Source organism: Canis lupus, chromosome 4 (genome assembly GCF_048164855.1).
Source record: "Canis lupus baileyi chromosome 4, mCanLup2.hap1, whole genome shotgun sequence".
Taxonomy (NCBI): Eukaryota; Metazoa; Chordata; class Mammalia; order Carnivora; family Canidae; genus Canis; species Canis lupus.
Genome location: NC_132841.1, coordinates 45,127,129 through 45,143,582, shown reverse-complemented (window position 1 = coordinate 45,143,582; position 16,454 = coordinate 45,127,129). Strand labels below are relative to the sequence as shown.

At 37.1% G+C, this 16,454-nt stretch overlaps 1 protein-coding gene and 1 pseudogene across 3 annotated transcripts in view; both read left to right on the top strand.

Moving 5' to 3' along the window:
* Positions 1 to 16,454, top strand: part of TENM2 (teneurin transmembrane protein 2) — a 1,505,907-nt gene that overhangs the window by 538,166 nt on the left and 951,287 nt on the right. The gene's annotated exons all lie outside the window — the stretch shown is intronic.
* On the top strand, positions 2,240 to 2,814 carry LOC140631571 (large ribosomal subunit protein eL29 pseudogene; annotated as a pseudogene).

The following is a 16,454-nucleotide window of genomic DNA, read 5'->3' as shown; positions in this document are numbered from 1 at the left end:
TATTTGTTAATGTCAAGAGATTAGGTAACTTGATTTGAGGAAATATGGCATTTCACACTTGGGCAAACTGTAGTCAAATAGTGCCTTCCAAACAAAGGATGCACCCTGGCTTTTTCCACTACCTAAAGCATATAAAATCTTAAGAAGTGAAATATGACATATTGTTTTAATTCCATTTCTTAACTCTAGTAAATGTTCAAAGAAACAGATACTCTAATGTGCTTGTAGGGGAAGCATAAAATGGCCCAAATTTTCTAGACAACTTTGCTCTGTACATTAAAAAATATCTCAGATGTTCACATATGTTGACCTAGCCAGTGTTCTTTTAAGAATTCATCCTCACAAAAAAAAAAAAAAAAAAAAAAAAGAATTCATCCTCAGTAAGTGAACAGAATGGTATTGAAAGGATATTATAGGTTTGTATTATTTACAAACTTAATTGCAGCAACTTAATTTTTTTAAAATTTCAATTCTCTAATAATAGAAGACTGGCTCAATAAGGTATAAAGCATCATACAATAAAAATGCTGAATAGCAATTAAAGATGGTGTTATAGAAGAAATAATATTTAATGACAGGGAAAATCATTCACAACATATTAGGAGATAGGTATATTGTAGAATAGTAATTTGGATCTCACAAAGGGCATATAAAGGACCAAAGAATAACCCCATTCTGTTTTCAGGCTGAAGTATAAACCAGCAGTGAAAGAACCAGATAATGGAGCTCAAAATATCACCTTCATTACACTCTATGTCACCCCTTGAACTTCCCCTCCCCCAGTGAAAGTCAGGCACTCAGTCACAGGTAGACCCGGGCCCCCAAGGCATGACTGGAGAGAGAGTTCCCCTTGTTCATTTCCTCTTCCCATTTTTACCAATTAGATGAGTTAGTCTTCCTCCCCTGTGGACAGGTAACCAAAGGCTTGGGAAGGGGTAGAACTGGTTTCTGGAACTAGATGCCTTTCCCATGTGGGATATGGAAGTTTCTTCTTTTCTATACATATATAGATATATAATATATGAAGGAATATATATTTATATATATACTTTTATATATTATAAACAACATATAAATACATTTAATACCCCTAACCTACTCAACATCAAAGTTTAGCCTAGCCAACTTAAACATACTCAGAACAGTTGGGTACCGTCATCTAGCACAAAATCTATTTTATAGCTAAGTGTTGAATATCTCATATAATTTATTGAATACTATACTGAAAGTAAGATATGAATGGTTGTGAGTATATAGGTTGTTTATTCTGGGAATTGCAAGGTTGACTTGAGGCTGCTGCTTGTTGCCACTGTCTAACATCAGGCAAGAGTATCATACTGCATATCACTAGTCCAGGGGAAAAAAATCAAAATTCAAAGTACAGTTTTTATCAGATACGTATTGCTTTTGCACTAAGGTCAAAAAATCATAAGTTGAATCATTGTCAGTTGGACCTGTCTATATTCCTTTATACATTTCTTTATAGTATATTATATTTTGTTTTCATATTATATTAAATACATATACCTAAATCTCAATTTATTTAAGAAGAAAAATAAAAGGTAAAATAATTAAGTTAAACGGATGCATATCATGGCCTAAGACTCTGGAATGTTTTCAAATAAGCGAAGGCAAGTACTCCATGTGGAATAACAAGGCATTCTTTGTGAGGTGGAGAAAGTAGTCAGAAGAGAACTGCATGCTGCCCACAGATTCCTGAGCAGTGGGAACTGCTCTACTTACTCATGTACATATGATGGGGAGTAGTTTTGTGTTAAAGATGTGGGGTCTGGAAGAGAGGGGCAGGTGGAGGGTACTTGTAGATAGGAATGGATGATCGCTCGTACTTCTTATCCTGAATTTCTCAAGAAAGTTCCCTACTCTAATGTTGTTGGACCCACCCACTAATTTGTCCAGCCACCTATCCATCATTTATTTTGACAAGTTTATGGAAAATCAGCTAACACCAGGACAGCAAGCATTAATATACTTGTCCCTAACTGAAAGAACTTCTTATTAAGGCATCATTTCAGAGATGAGCCAGTCATTAAAATAATATCCATAAGTATTCAAAACTATGTATTAGGCGTCATGATAGACCCTTTACACAAGCTGATTTGATTGATCCTTGGTAACAATAATTCAGGAGCTAGACAAATTTCCACATATTTGCTATACATGATAAATTTTAAACATAGAGTCTGAGGGTGCTTGGGGAGCCGCGGGCTTTGGTACAGACATGGCCAAGTCCAAGAGCCACACCACACACAACCAGTCACGAAAATGGCACAGAAATGTCATCAAGAAACTCCGGTCACAAAGATACGAATCTTTTAAGGGGATAGACCCCAAGTTCCTGAGGAACATGCGCTTTGCCAAGAAGCACAACAAGAAGGGCCTGAAGAATATGCAGGCCAACAATGCCAAGGCCATGACGGTGCATGCTGAGGCTATCAAGGCCCTTGTCAAGCCCAAGGAGGCTAAGCCCAAGATCCCAAAGGGCGGCAGCCGCAAGCTCAATCGACTTGCCTACATTGCTCACCCCAAGCTCGGGAAACGTGCTCGTGCCGCATTGCCAAAGGTCTCAGGCTCTGCCGGCCAAAGGCCAAGGCCAAGGCTCAAACCAAGGCCCAGGCTGCAGCTGTGACCCCAGCTCCGGCTCCTACTTCGACTCCTGCAGCGCAGGCTCCCAAAGGTGCCCAGGCCCCCACAAAGGCTTCAGTGTAGAGGCTTCTGCCTGCCAGTGTGAGGACAGAAGGACTGGTATGAACCCTGGGCTTCTGTCTGCATGGGCCTGGTGTCCTCCTGTGCTATTTGTACAAATAAACCTGTGGCAGGAAAAAAAAAAAAAAAAAACATAGTCTGAGGAATTGCTCAAGGTAATCTAGTGAGTAAGTGACAGAACTGAATTCATACCTGTGCAATTTGACTTCCAAGTTTATGCTTTTTGCTACCATCCCAAACAGCCTTCACAGTCTAATCCTTTGTGACATTAATTAACTTTCTGAAGTTATGTTGCAGTTGGTGGATGGAAGGATACTTTTGTTTAATATTTTGAATCTTTTGGAGAAACACTGTAAAATTTCAAGGATGCCAAATGATTTTTATTAAAAATAATTAGAACGATATCCTAGTCATCAAGAATACATTTGTATTGGAGGGAAAAATAAATGACTAGTGCTTGAAATAGAAACCCCAAAGCAATATGTAATCACATACAAAAATAACATGAGGATGCCAGCCCGACTCATGTGATTCTTTCTTTCCTCTCCCCCCTTGTGATTCTCGATTTATCTTATAGTTAAAAAGAACAAACCCCTGGGATAAATCACTTCATTCCATATCATTTCTTTCTGCTTTTTTGAATTTAAATTTGAAAATGTGAAGCCTGAGAAATCCTAGAATCTAGTCTTTTTAATATGAAGTTTAATTTAGGAGATGGCACGGAAGAAGAGCTGTAGAACTTCTAATGGATTTTTTTTCTGAAGGAACATGAAATTAAATATTGGTAATTATTTGACACGCTTTTAAATGTAGATTCTAAATCCATCCTATCATAGGAACTTCCAGATGTACCAAGCATTAGTGTGACAATTGAAATGGTGAAATGCTTAAAAAATGATGAGAAACCTCATTTTCAAAACCAGATGACAGATACAAAAAGTTGGCAGTATGTCTAAAAGAAAACATAGCATGCAGAGGGAGATCTAAAAATACTATAAACAAAAACTGAAAGACAACTTGGAATCTGATTTCAGAAATGTTGTAGATTTTAAAATAGCCCCAGTGACTTCTTTTCCCCTTTACAATGAAATTTGATGCATTTTCATTTAAGAGTTTTTTTTTTTTTTTTGGTCTGTTTTTTAATGCCTGTGCCATTCTTTGTAAATTTCATTTTAGTTTATAGTTTTATTTTTTTATCATTCTAAGATTTAAATATGCTCTCTAAGTACATTTCTATATCATGATACCCTGTTTCATTTCTAAAACTGAGTGCCCAGTGGGCTAATTCACTTTTGTTGCTGATAGTGTTGCACCCTAGCATAGGGCAAGAGGTTGGATGAGAGCAGTGCTTTTTTAACTCTGCATCAGATTGTATACCAGATTCCCCTGCAGAGCTCCATAAAACAACAGATTGCTTGGGCCCCATCCCCAGATTCTCTGATTTGGTATGTCTGGAGATGCCTGAAGATATGTATTTCTAACAAATTCCCAGGTGATGTCTATGCTCTTGGTACTTGGACCACATTTTGACAACCCCTGATCTTTCTAGAGAAAGATTAGGAACAGAGGGCTGCAGAGAGTTTCAACATTGACCAACTTAGCTGAATCTGTAGATCACTGACATAAATGAGACAATGAGTAAAATATGGTTTAGAGGATGGAGATTAAAAATAACCCAATATGTGTCATAAAACATTTTGAAGTTTTTGACTGCAACATAAATTTGAAAGTGCCTAATATGCATATATGGTATGTTCTAGCAAAAACTTAAAAAAAAATAATGAAAAAAAATCACTGGCCTAAAAAAGAAATTCTGGTGATTGATTAAGTCAGTAAAAAGTGAATAGGCCAGTGGAAAGAAATATCAGCCTATCTCTGTAATTAGAGCTAGGTATGAACAGCTTATCACCATTCTGTTGATACTTGGCAAGATGACAGTGGTAAAGTGAACCAGCTTCTTTTGAATGCATGTGATACAATATAAACTAGATAAACAAGGTTTCAAAATTTACTGGAGTGGCTGTAAAATATATAGCCCCTTTATACATACCTTTAGGACCCAACCAGAATTGAAACATTGTCGAAGTAAATCCAGGAAAGTAGCAAATGAAGTACAAGGTATAAATCACTGATTCTGTGAAATTTGGGAGAATTCAGAAAGGGCTGAATATAAATAAGGTAGAGAATGGTAAATTATGGCAGTTAACTCTGCTGTTTAGCTAATGAACATCATTGACAGAGTTACCTTCTACAAGTGTATATCTCTCTACCTCTCTCCCTTTCTCCCTCCCTCCTTCTCATTTTCCCTCCCCCTCCCCCATTTCCTTCTCTTCCTCCCTCCTCCTTTATGTTCAACAAATATTTTGGTACATCTGCTCTATGCCAGGCACAGACTGTGCTTGGTAGGCTTTGAGATGCCGCAATGAGTGAGATGTTATGTTTACTCTCATGGATCTTTACAGTCTATCAAGGTAGATATTTGGCAAATGATTTAAATTAGGAAACATCCTGTGAAGGAAGAGTGTGTACTATAAAAACATGTGACAGAGGGACATGTCCTATCAAGGAATCAGGCAAGGCCTCTCTTGGTGAATGTTTGTACTTCCATGCTTTGAAAGAAAGACTTTGTCTTGTCCATTCCTTATCCTTGACCCTACAGCACTACCTGGAATATTGTGTCCACTTAATAAATATGTGTTGACTAAATAATTCTGAGCTCTGAGTGTGAATAGAGCTAGTTAAGTGGAGGATTAATGGTAATGGGGATCATTCCAGGAAAGTAGCACATGATGTGCCCAAATGTAAAGTTGGTTGTCCAATATGGTAGCTACATTTGACTATTTAGCATTCGGAATATGGCTAGTCCAAGTTGAGATGCACTATGAGTATAAAATATGCAACAGGTTTTAAGGACTTAGTATGAATAAAAAGAATGTAAAATAGCTATTAGCAAATTTTAAAATACTGATTACACATTGAAATTATTGTAGTGTAGATTTGTTGGGTTAAACCAAATATATTATTAAAATAATTTTACCTAGTTCTTTTTAAATTTTTAATATGGCTACCAGAAAATGTAACATTACATGTGTGACTTGCATTTGTGGCTCCCATTATATTCTTTTGCACAGCACTGATATATAGTATGCCATCCAGATGGTTTTATTTGATGGAAGTATTATGTGAGGGGAATCTGACATGTATTACACACTCTTGCTCTCTGATCTGAAATTGGAGACCATTCCATCTTACTTGTTCCTGCACTGTGGCAAGTCCCTGTACAGAGAGAAACGTGTCTTTCTGAAAAGCTGTTGCATTGTAAAAGCTTACTGTGTTGACCTGTTATTTGATTGTTGTATTGTGCATCTCAATACAAAAATTTTAGTCTCTAAGAATGCTGCTGAGTGAATAGATTTAGTGAACAGCTTCTGAGAAGTGTGGTGATAGATGTAAATGCCAGCCATATTTCTTTCATGAGTCCCATTCCTAGTTTGTTTGCTTGAGAGGTTATGTTGATTGGACAGTTTGGGGTTTATTTGGCCAAGTGGTGATATACTGAGGCAAATTGGTTCTCTCTTCTGAGTAAGAATAAACTATGAGAAATGGAAGTAGAGTGGGGACCATTCTCAATGGATACAACTTCAGCTTGTAGGTGTTTTAAATCCCTGAATAGGAAACAGTGCCAATGATTAGAATCTTTATATTCTGAATACATTCAGAAGGAATGTAGCATCGGGAAGGAGAAGGAATGTATTGTAAAAGTTAATTCCGAGGTCCAGCTCTGTGTGCCCATAGAGCAATAGAAGCATGAGAACTGGCTGTATATTTGCAATTGCTTTTAGTTGAGAGGGTCCTTTGGTTTCCAACAAATAACTAAACTCAAGAAGAATGATAGCATGCAAAGCTATATAAATAAAACAATGAAACAACATTATTTTATAGGGAAATCTACAAACCCAAACATTAGCAGTAATAATGAAGAGTTAAAACAATTAAAATGCATCCTAATACATAATACTATATATATGCTATGCTGTTAGATGATATTTTTACTGTCTCATTCTGTCCTTCATTCACTTGGAATTAAGAGGAGCCAAGAAGTAGTATTTTGTTTAATTGTTCATGATGAGGAATGGACCCAAAATAAGGCTCTCTCACTGCATTCAGATTAGCCAATTTGGGCAAATTCATGATATCCAGTTTGTATACTCCATGGGTGCCAAAAAATGGCCAAGTGTCTGGACCTACCTCATCTTAATAAAAAGTGGAGAACATCTCAATGACCCTATGAATTTTACCTGTGAGATTTTCAGTTTGATTAACTGTTCAGTTTGATTAATTGACTTTGGACCATGGTTCGTGAGGCAACAGACTTTTTTGTCCATTGTATACATTTTTGAAATTTCGTTTGTTAGTTACACTTTACACATAATGTTATCTTGATGTGCAAAGCTATGACATTGGAATTTTATCTTAATCTTCTTGAAGACCTAAAGGATAAACAATATTTGATAAATATTTGCATACTTACTATGTGCTAAGGTAAATCTCAGTTTAGCATCACAAGAGATAAAGCATTGTCTACATTTGAAATACAGAAAATTTCTCAGTCAAGATGGCTCAGGAAAGCTAAACAAGGTGGAAAAATGTATTCAGGGCCAAGGTCAGGCCTTTTCGGGGGGCCTAGTGTGATGGAGTTCTCCTGGCATCTACTCAAGTAGGAGTTCACAAGGTTAATTTGCTCTATGCTTCTGAAACACAAAAGAGGAAATTTTAGAAGGCTATGAAATATACTCTTTGAGGTTAGGGAAAACTTTGCAGAAACTAAGAAAGCTATAGAATAGAAGTGCCAAAGGTGATAAAGAAAGGTATTGAGGAGGAGGAGCTGCTGAGCCCAAAGCTTGGGAAGGGAAATATTAGCCTTGGTATAGTTCAACAAGTATGATGGAATCTAGCTGTAGGCCAACTACTGTTGTAAAATGGCTCAAATAAATAATTTATTCCTCATTAACAATAGTAGGCAGGTGAATAGCAGTGGATGATTTTCTTTTGCACTGTTTTAGGGGAGGAAAGGACCCAGGCTGATAGAAACTCTGCCATCTTCAACACCTATCTTCCAAGATCACTTCCATTTTGGTCAACTATGTAGGGAAAGGAGCATCTAAGAGATTGTTACAGATTTTGCCTGGAAATGGTCCATGTCACTTCTACTCCCCTTCTATTGGTAGATCTGAATTATGCAGCCATGTCTAATGCAAAGGAGACTGTGAAAGATAATCTAGATGTGCACTGAGGCAGAAGAGGAGAACCTGGAGCAAGGCCAACAACTAGTGATCTCTGCTAGATTGGTTCAACTAAATACTGATTCTGTATACCTTCAACACAATCTGATTTTTACCTTTAGATCGCTCTAGAGTAGAGTTAACACAACACCTCATGCCAAGTCAACACTTGTGACACTTTGGTGTTTACATGTGTTCAGCTGGATGCTTAACTCTGACCTCACGTGTCATAGCTCTCTGGGAAGAAGTTCAATCCAGTATAATATTACATAATCTTGTTCATATCCTTATCATGCAGACAACTTGATAAATGCAAAAAACATGCTTTTTGCAGTTAGATAGACATGGGTTTGGGTCCTTGTTCTTGACTTCTTATTGTGTATGCTTGGGTAAGTGTCTAACCTCTTTGAGGCTTAGATTTGATATCTTAATGAGAAAAGCAGAACATAGCTAGTTGGTGCTCTTTAACTAAAACTTTATCATTTATTCCTTTCCTCAAGCTACAAGCACTATTTAGTATTAAATTACATTGTGCATACAGAGCTATAACTGTTTACATTTACTGAGGAATGTAGTTGGTGCTCTTTAAATGCTTGTTGAATGCCTGACCTCAAATCAATATTCTAGAATTAACAACAATCTAAATTTAATGCAAGCTAAAAGTTTGAAGATTCTGCTATGACCATGATGTCTACTTTTTCTTCCTTAGATGGGATTATATACAAGGGACAGGAACTTGGATAGTCACATTTAAAGCTTGCCTGCCAAATCATTTTAAAATAAAGTTGGCAAATTATTTTATCTCTTGCTTTTCCTTTCTCTGAGATTTTTAGTACAAGTTGCTTGATTGACATATAGGGAAAAGAAAAGACATGTTCTACACTTCAGTGAGGATTAACCAGAGAACAGTTTACACTCCTAAAGATCAGCTGGCATGGTGACCATGAACTTCCGAGCTTCCAAGGATCACAGTAAAAGTGTGCAGAACCAGGGAGAGAAAGGGTGACGAGAGAAAGGGCAGTTTCAGGAACATCTGCTTCTTCAGATCTTTCCCACCTAAGAGTTGCCTCATTCAAAGTCTTCAAACAAAGCTCAGGAAGAAAGCCATTTGTGTCAGAACCATGTTTAGTGCTGAATGCGTAGAGAAAGGGCTCTCCTCCCTGCTGTGCTCCACATGGAGATGAAATGGAAGCTCTCTATTATGCATCTGTGTCAAAGTCATTCCTTCATCCAGCTATCCTACTTCCAGAATAGAGGAGATTCTATCTGGGTCAGCCGATTAACCAGCCCTTGTCTTAAATTTCTCTACCTTCTCTCATGCAGTCTGCAAGTATTTACTGGCCTTGGGAAATATAAGTCTTTATCTCTCATGGAAGTTACATTACAAAAAAAAAAAAAAAGGGGGGGGACAGAGAGACAGAGAAAGAGAGAGAGAGAGATCTCAGAAATAAATAGAAAAAAATATAAGGTGCATTATAGGGAGAGTAATGGCTCCTACTGATGAAGTAATAATAATAATAAAAAAAAGACTCTCTAAAGGAAGTAATGAGTGAGTGTTGAATTTAGATAAGGCAATCCAGGAAGGTCTTTCTTTTTTTTTTTTTTTTTTTTTTTTTAAATCTTTTTTTTTTTTTTTTAATTTTTATTTATTTATGATAGTCACAGAGAGAGAGAGAGGCAGAGACATAGGCAGAGGGAGAAGCAGGCTCCATGCACCGGGAGCCTGATGTGGGATTCGATCCCGGGTCTCCAGGATCGCGCCCTGGGCCAAAGGCAGGCGCCAAACCGCTGCGCCACCCAGGGATCCCTGGGAAGGTCTTTCTGTATAGGGGTCATGTGAGCTGAGAGCTGAATGCTGAGAAGTCCAAGGGCCACCATACATATAGCTCTGAGGTCAGACCCCTTTAGGAAGTGGGAGCAGCAAGTGCTAATGCACTGTGAGAGAGTATCCTTGGCTGGTTCAAGGAACAGAAAGAAAAAGTTTGTGTCCAGAGTGGAGTCAGTATGGCTGATGATGTGCAAACAGAAGATACTAGATTAACTAGTTCCTCTTAGGCCATCGTAATGAGTGAGTTTAGATGTGATAAGAAATCATTTGTACCTACTAAGAAATTTTTATTTTTGTTCATTCCATGTGGTTAAATATTCTGTGCTATGAAAGTTCTTTTTCTGATGTCTTGAGCTCTGCACTCAAAATCGTAGTTCGTAGATCTGTCAAATTGCAGAAGAAATGGAGAATTATTAAAAGAATTTTAATAATATTTATTGACACTTGCAAATTGCAAACTCTTGAATGGCAAACTTTATTTCTTTGTAATCTTTTCCACATTTAGAATAAAGACCAAAATCCTTCTTTTTCTAGATGATTGTAAATGAGGACTTTTATTTAATGTACCAAAAATTACACCATTATGAAGGTCCTATTTCCAAAGGGTGATTGCTAAAAGCCATGTTCTTTCTTTAAGGCATGTTTCCCATTTAAAAGCACTTATCTTTGCAAGAATGAATGAAATAGTTTAGGGAATTGGCACTAATTGGGAATGACAAGCAGACTATAAAGTCCTGTGCTCTTTTTCTTCTAGGTATGTTTTTCTTTGAGCTTTATGCAAACCATTGGCACTTATTCTTTCTTTCTTTCTTTCTTTCTTTCTTTCTTTCTTTCTTTCTTTCTTTCTTTCTTTCTTTCTTCTTTCTTTCTTTCTTTCTTTCTTTCTTTCTTTCTTTCTTTCATTTTTTCTTTCTTTCTAAGATTTTATTTATTTATTCATGAGAGACAGAGAGAGAGAAAGAGAGAGAGAGCGAGCCAGAGACATAGGCAGAGGGAGAAGCAGGCTCTACACAGGGAGCTTGATGTGGGACTAGATCCAGGGACTCTAGGATCACGCCCTGGGCCAAAGGCAGGTGCTAAACCACTGAGCCACCCAAGCATCCCTTATACATTCTTTCTATTTCAAATAGATTTCAATTATTTGCTACCTTGATGTTTATAGCTACATTTGTTTGAGGTTTGTCCACATACAAGAAGTAAAAGTTTTTTGAGAAAACAAGAAACTGTAGGCTGTTTCAGTTAGGGCAAAAACCTCCAACTAGCAAATGTAGAATATGGCGGTGTTGATTTTTTTTTCTTTATAGTTTCTTTTCTTTTCTTTTTTTTTTTTTACCTTTTTTCTTTTTCTTTTTTTTTTTTATTGTTCAATTTACCAACATACAGAATAACCCCCAGTGCCCGTCACCCAATCACTCCCACCCCCCGCCCTCCTCCCCTTCTACCACCCCTAGTTCGTTTCCCAGAGTTAGGAGTCTTTACGTTCTGTCTCCCTTTCTGATATTTCCCACACATTTCTTCTCCCTTCCCTTATATTCCCTTTCACTATTATTTATATTCCCCACATGAATGAGAACATATAATGTTTGTCCTTCTCCGACTGATTTACTTCACTCAGCATAATACCCTCCAGTTCCATCCACGTTGAAGCAAATGGTGGGTATTTGTCATTTCTAATAGCTGAGTAATATTCCATTGTATACATAAACCACATCTTCTTTATCCATTCATCTTTCGATGGACACCGAGGCTCCTTCCACAGTTTAGCTATTGTGGCCAACTTTCCTAATCTGGGAAGGGAAACAGGCATTCAGATCCAGGAAATAGAGAGATCCCCCCCCCCCCCTAAAATCAATAAAAACTGTTCAACACCTCGACACTTAATAGTGAAGCTTGCAAATTCCAAAGATAAAGAGAAGATCCTTAAAGCAGCAAGAGACAAGAAATCCCTGACTTTTATGGGGAGGAGTATTAGGGTAACAGCAGACCTCTCCACAGAGACCTGGCAGGCCAGAAAGGGCTGGCAGGATATATTCAGGGTCCTAAATGAGAAGAACATGCAACCAAGAATACTTTATCCAGCAAGGCTCTCATTCAAAATGGAAGGAGATATAAAAAGCTTCCAAGACAGGCAGCAACTGATAGAATATGTGACCTCCAAACCAGCTCTGCAAGAAATTTTAAGGAGGACTCTTAAAATTCCCCTTTGATTTAAATGAAACAATATCTCTGAGGTATATGTGTTTGAAAGTTGAGATCTGGTGTGATTTAAGTTTTATTTTTATTTTGTGCTTTGCTTGTTCTTCATTAGATATATATGGTGATGCCATTGAGGCACATGCTATCACAACTTTGTTTCTCTGCAGAATTGTTTGGAACTCAGGATTATTAAAGAGATGTTTGGAAACAATGAGTTTTTAATGGCAGTTCCTAAAATGTCTTGGGAAACTTGATGAGGCTTGTGATTGCTGTTTTGTTAAATGTTCTTTATTCCCATTCATTATGCATTCTTTTGGCTTTAGCTTTGGCTTTGGTTTTCCGTTTTTGGAAGTGATCCTACACTAACTGGTATCCACCTTGTATGTGATGAAGTGCCTCTGGGTATGTTTTCTGGAGCTGGCCCATTTGCACTGCCTGAGATGCAAGTGAATGAGCTGGATATTGTCTATGTGGTTTTGATATTCGCATAGTCCCTGGCTACAAATGTGACAGGCATTCTGGGTTAGTGACCCTTGGCAATGAGTGAGTTAAAACTTTGCAGAGTTAAAACACCTCTCCAGTGGTTGAGAAATAAAATTCATTGGTCGAGCATGCTTTGTCAGGAGTAACCAATTCAAAGCAAAGAAACAAAAGGATGGAGATGATGGGCACTTCCCTTAATAGAGCAGTGGGAATAATGGAAACTGCCAGGGAATTTCTGCTGCTGGCATTTATCTTTTTTTTAAACTGATTATAAAGGTAATAGATGTTTATAGAAGTTGTAATTGGGACCAAAATTAAAGTATTGTATTAACCCCAAAGTATAATGTAATATAAGGGCCATTAGTAAAGTATAATACAGATGTTGAAGAACCAATGCAATTTATTCTTTGTCTTCCTGTCCCCTTCCTGCCACATTGTTAAGGGAGGTCTTTTGTCTGACTGCTTCTTTACCAAATTTGTGGAGATATAAGTAGACTAAACAGAAAGAAACTGATATATATAGGTTGATTTACTTAGTGAAAAAAGTAGCTAGGAAGGGAAGGGGACATTAGGAGAAGAGGAAAAACTAACACGGAGATAGGGAGTGAAGTTTTGGAGGGCTTTAGAAGAAAGAAAATAAGAAGTGGAGTAGCTGCTATGTGGTGTGAGATTTGGGGGAGATCGAGTGGTAAAACAACTTTTAGGAAGTTTTCCTGTGTGAAAAGATAAGGCGGTTTGCTGAATATCCTAAGATGCAATTTTTCATTAATTCTTCCATATACTCTGAAGACATTTCAGTAAAGATATCTACATTTTTCTTCAATACTTTCAGAGTTAAAAATTGTGTTCCTTTCTCATGCATCACCATACTGAGATGAGATCTTTCTATTTGACAGGCATATAGATCAAGATTTTGATGGAAGAGCTTAAGGTACCATATCAATAAATTAGGTTATATAGATAAAATAGAATATGCAAAAAAGATAATACAACTTTCCTTTATGGCCCCACCATAAACTAAGATCAGACCCTATGTAATGTCTTGTATCCTTTTTCCACTAGCCATATATACAGATACATCTCATTGCATTCCATTTGAAGATTGCACTGTGTAAGGTATTATAATTGATTAATTCATTTTCCTATTTTTGGACAACCAATTGTTTCCAAACACTTGGTTATTATAAACAGTATTGCAACACATATCCCTGTAGCTAAGATTTTGGTTATATCCTACTTTGTTTTACTAGGACAAGAGTTGGTGAGGAATGAATTATTTGGAAAGAAAAGAATCAAATCACAAGTATCTAATATTTTCTGAGGGTGAAATGCCAAATTAATTGAGGCAAAACAAAACAAAGCAACCAGGTGACTAAAAAAATGAAGAGTTTCGTTATAGAAAAATGAAAATTAAACCAAGAAAATTCAGAAACATATTAGAAAGTGAGTTGGGAAAATGTTCACAATTATAAACTCTTTCCTCCGCTTTATGCTATAGTTAAATGGACCAGTAAGATGTAAATATGTCATAAATAAAATGGAAAAAATATGGAGTACACAGAAGTACAGAGTAATGTAGTAATTAAAACTTGCCAGGAGGGACACCTGGGTGGCTCAGCAGTTGAGCATCTGCCTTTGGCCCAGGGCATGATCCTGGAGTCCTGGGATCGAGTCCCACGTTGGGCTCCCTGCATGGAGTCTGCTTCCTTCTCTGGCTGTGTCTCTGCCTCTCTCTCTGTGTCTCTCATGAATAAATAAATAAATAAAATCTTTTAAAAATTGCCAAGAATGACAAAAAGGAGCTAGAAAAGATCAAAGAAGAGTAATCGTTAAGATCTATAAGAATGAGTTTGTGTATGGATTGCCTAGATTATACTGTTGCATTTTGAAAGATGAAGACTAAGAGATTATGTGGCCAAAATTAATGAAATTGTGAGCCAAGGTGAGGTGAAGAGAGATACACTCTTCTTTTCCATATTTCACAAAGCAAGAAATTAAGAATGCCCTTTGAAACTTGATACTGATACTTTGAAGAAAAAAAAAAAAAGAGGAAATCCCATAGTCTTTTACTGACCATAATTTGGAGATAGTATGCTTTATATGGTTTGAGTATGCAAATTTTTAAATCTTTTTTTCATGTATATGGTGGATGCAGTGGCCATACCAGTTAGGAATGTGTTAAGCTGCAACTAAAACTCAAATGAAAGACCCTTAAAAAAATAGGGCTTACATTTCCTAATGTAATAAAAAGTCCAGAGAATGTGGCTGCTGATGTCAGCTCCACTGCTCATAGAGGTGGTCAGGTACTGTGGTAGTCTTGTTTGCATTGTTGTCTCCTGAATGAACCACCCTTGTGTTCTCCATGCTCTTGTGTCATCCCCTTCTGTCAGCTCTGTGCTTAGCCTATAGGGAGGTAGAGGAAGTATGGAAATGCTACAAAACATTTTTGTCTTAGACTTTGCTGTTTAGAATTCTATAATATCAAAAACAGTTCTTCCTTTCCCCCTTAGCTTCCTTCTGTCATGAAAACACCTTGCCACTTAGCAATATGTATAGCCATGGATGGAACTTGATCATCCTAACCCTCTATTAAATTTCAACTGATATAGAATACAGAAAATCTAAGCTATAAAAGGTTGTGGCTTCACTCATGAGATTACTCTCTGCCCCTCTGTTTCAATTTGTGCAGTAAAAATTTTGCTTCAACTGACAAGAACAAAAAGGGTTTTGGTAATGTCCCCACTGCTATTGATCCTTCACAGTTTCTGGATATGAAAGCAGGCCAAGAATAAATAAGCATCTTAAAGCTCAGATATGCAAGAGGAATGTGCTAGACTAGTGATTCTCAAACTTAAATGGCTATCAGAATCACCTGAAGGGCTTGCTAACCACAGAGTGATGGGTTCTATCTCTAGAGTTTCTGAGTCAGTAGGTCTGGGATAGGGCTGAGAATTTATATTTCTAACAAATTCACAGGTGATGCTGATGCTACTGGTCTAGGGATGATGCTTTGAGAACCACTATGCTAGAGATATAGTAGCTCCGTGTAAAAAATGTAAATGTCAACAGGAGTCAAGCAGGTAATATAAATGATGAAATAGGCTTGAGTGTCAGACAATAGAGAATATATACAACTAGAGATCTGGAGACACAAGTCCTGCTGAAAGGGGACAGCCCCTGACACTGTTCTACAGATTGTATGTTATGGGTTCAGTGTAGCTAAATGATCTGATTTCTAAAGAGCAGCTGGAAATATATATTTTATAAGTATAATTTCTCAATTTGCATATGTTGAACACTAGCTAAAATATGATTTAAGTAATACATGTGTCAAACAAATGTTTCTTCAGGCTGGATGTGGCCTGTAGGTCACTTGTTTGAAACCTCTCCAGTGGGCAAAAGGCAACTCTGTCCACCCTGCCTCTTCACTCTCCTACCCCCATAATAACTCAAACATGAATATGCACATGCACCTGCTTTGATCGAATGTAGATGTGGAAATTTTTGCAGTGTTTGTTAGAGATACAATCTCCAATAACTCAAAGAATCTATTTTTGCTAACACTATCAAAAGAAAGAGTAGTAATAAGATCATGTTTATTACCATGTTTATTACCCTTAACTCATTTTCTTTGATGTTTATTTCCTGGCCCCTAAAATGTTTTAAAGAGAAAATTCCAATAAATTTCTTCACTAATTTCTGTTGATTTTAAAGTATTATAGATGGCTAAACATAACAACATTCTACCACCTTAAAAATCTCATGCACCTGCAAAGTTGAGAGTTGGTACCGTTTGGAAACAAAGAAGAGGAGAGCCTGTTGATTTCCATGGGTTGCATTTGTAGCCTCTTATTCCTTACCCTTTTATTTCTTGAACCAGTTAAAATGTTTTATTAACCATCTGGTCACCTACAGACTCAGGAATAAAACAATGCCAAAAT